The sequence below is a fragment of the Dermacentor silvarum genome, chromosome 1 (genome assembly GCF_013339745.2).
Source record: "Dermacentor silvarum isolate Dsil-2018 chromosome 1, BIME_Dsil_1.4, whole genome shotgun sequence".
NCBI classification, from domain to species: domain Eukaryota; kingdom Metazoa; phylum Arthropoda; class Arachnida; order Ixodida; family Ixodidae; genus Dermacentor; species Dermacentor silvarum.
In genome coordinates this window covers 377564761-377567449 of record NC_051154.1, presented here as the reverse complement: position 1 = coordinate 377567449, position 2689 = coordinate 377564761, and the positions used below count along the sequence as shown (strand labels likewise).

General features: G+C 44.8%; 1 non-coding gene across 1 annotated transcript; it reads right to left on the bottom strand.

Annotated features, from left to right (window-relative positions):
• Positions 1-2295: 2295 nt before the first annotated feature.
• LOC119437880 (U2 spliceosomal RNA) lies at positions 2296-2480 on the bottom strand. Its single transcript, XR_005189570.1, has one exon. It is a non-coding gene; the product is annotated as a U2 spliceosomal RNA (small nuclear RNA).
• Between the last annotated feature and the right edge of the window lie 209 nt (positions 2481-2689).

The following is a 2689-nucleotide window of genomic DNA, read 5'->3' as shown; positions in this document are numbered from 1 at the left end:
ATGATCTCGAAACTGGTTTAGTCCTGAGAATTCGTTCCAAGTGGATACGCCTTGCGAACTCGGCGGCTATAATTCGTAGATTGAAAGATGTGCCATAAATTAATCAATTAAAACGTTAATTAGAATTATGTTAATTATTCAATTAGGCGTTTTGATTTCTCGTGGAAGGAATGGCCGCGTCATCGAGTAGTTTACATCAAGGATTATAACTGCCGCAGGCAATCTTTAAAAATTAAAAAAATTAAATTATGGGGTTTTACGTGCCAAAACCAGTTCTGATTATGAGGCACGCCGTAGTGGGGGACTCCGGAAATTTGGACCACCTGGGGTTCTTTAACGTGCACCTAAATCTAAGTACACGGGTGTTTTCGCATTTCGCCCCCACCGAAATGCGGCCGCCGTGGCCGGGATTCGATCCCGCGACCTCGTGCTCAGCAGCCCAACACCATAGCCACTGAGCAACCACGGCGGGTTTTTAAAATTTTGGTTCAGCTAAAATGAAACGCCCTGTATATTTGCATGCTAAATGACATCATAGAACCATATCGTACAAATCAAGGTGCATGCGCACCACCAGAAAACTAGTAGCACAGAAAATGGGGCGGATTACTGATGTTCCCGTGGGAGAAACAAACATTTCGGCCTTTTATTGCTTATATACTGCAGCTGATTAAACCTCGAAAAGGTGGGGCTGACAGATCCGGTACAATCTGTAAGTAAAAAAATTTTTTTTTCTTAGAGGCCGGGCCTGGTCATGCACACGCGGGCCCTAGCTAAGCTTAGTAATGAATGCCCGGGCCCGGGGCGGGCCCGGGCTCAGTAACACGGGCCCGGGTCAGGCCCGGGCTGGTCTCGGTCATGTGCGCTCGGGCCCGGTCCGGGCTCGGGCTTTGTATTACGGGCCCGGCTGGGCTCGGCCCTCGTAAAGCGGGCCCGGGCCGGGCTCGGGCCGAGAAATCAGGCCCGTGCAGTGCTCTAACTCAGATCCCATCTCCTTTACGGCTACTGCTACTCGTGTTTTATCATATCCTTAGTTTCTGACTATCCCAACGTATTCTCGGAATGACGAGGTATCCCTTAATATCATTGTCACATTCATACATCTACAAGTCACCTAATCGACCTGGTCTTTCTAGAAGTGGTTACAAGATACCCAGACCCCATGTATGCCAAATACATCTGAAGTCGGCTAAAAACCCGTTGTCTACGAAATTATTAGTAAACTACAACTACCAGAGACGGGTGTCAGTTTTATATATGTGTTGGGATCGTGTTTAAGTGAGGTTTTGTACTCATCTGAACAGGCGGCAGCATGGCAATCATGTTATGACAAGTAATATACTGTATACAGGATGATCTAATTTAAGTTTTATGAAATTTTTAAAAATAGCCTATTGCAGATAACATAATTCCAGTCTTTGAGTTTGATTATTCAAAGAGGCTGACATTAATTCCGCGATAAATCGAAACACTGAAGCACAAAGGTTACTGGACCGACCATGTATTCCACTTATTAACAAAAATACGCTAGTTATCTTCTTATTTGAATAATTTACGGCACATATTGGAATTTACAAATTGTATCCGGTGGGTTTGCAAGGCGTATCCACTTGCTAAGAAATTCTAGAATAACGCCAGTTTGGAAATATGCGCCATCAAACTAGCCGTAAAAATGCACGGTTGTTCCACTTACCTTTTATAACAAAACGCGCTTTTATGCACTGAAGCAGAAAAGTAACTGGAACGACCATGTATTTCGTCCCCGACTTTGGGTAATATAATCTCGAAACCGGTGTCCCCCTGTAAGTTCATTTCATGTGGATACGTCTTGCAAACTCACCGCTACAATTCGTAAATTGGAATATGTGCCGTGAAGTACTTATTTCAGAAGTTATTTAGTGAATATTTGTCGATTAGTTGAATATGTGTTTCAATTTCTCGTATTATTACTATTAGTCCGCCTCTTCCGATAATCCCGCTCAAGGGGATATTTAAATATTCTATAAAACTTAAAAATGATCACTCCGTATATTTTTCAAAAGTCTTCGTTGCCGGTGGCTCGACGAGGCGAAAGTTCTCAGTCCAAGGGTTTCATCACAACAAAAGTACCTGCGGGTTGAGTAGGACAGTCTGACTCGTCCTGCTTCTCTTGGATTCGGGCAAACTGTACTTTCAGAGCAGAAAATAAAGAAACCCCGAGTATTACTCGATGCAATAAAAAACACGATAATTCCTCTGGCTTTTACAGAGAAGCTGTATATGGCTAGTTTCCATCGGATCGATGTCCGTAGACCAAAAGCGTTAGCCGATCTCGAACACTGTGCGATAGTGGGCCGACCTGAGGGGGAGATGAAGCAGGCTTCAAGCACTCCGTCTCGTCCTTGCAAAAATTAGTGTAATATCTTGGGTCCAAGTGCAACCCGTATCAGATATTAAGGTGATAAGAACAGATACTTCACTTTGACCGGCGTCGGCCATGTCTACGTTCGCAGCATACGCGTGTACGCCCACCGGCGCATTTAAACAAGTGCCTACCTTTCTCCCTCCTGACGTCATGATCTACGTAGGCTCCTTTCCTCAGTTCTGCTCTGACTGTGAAATGGGTACGCCGTGTGTTGTGTGGTCTGAATAAGAACAGCGCGCCTACCAAGAACGACGGCTTGAACAGAAAAGGGAATGGGCGCGGCGG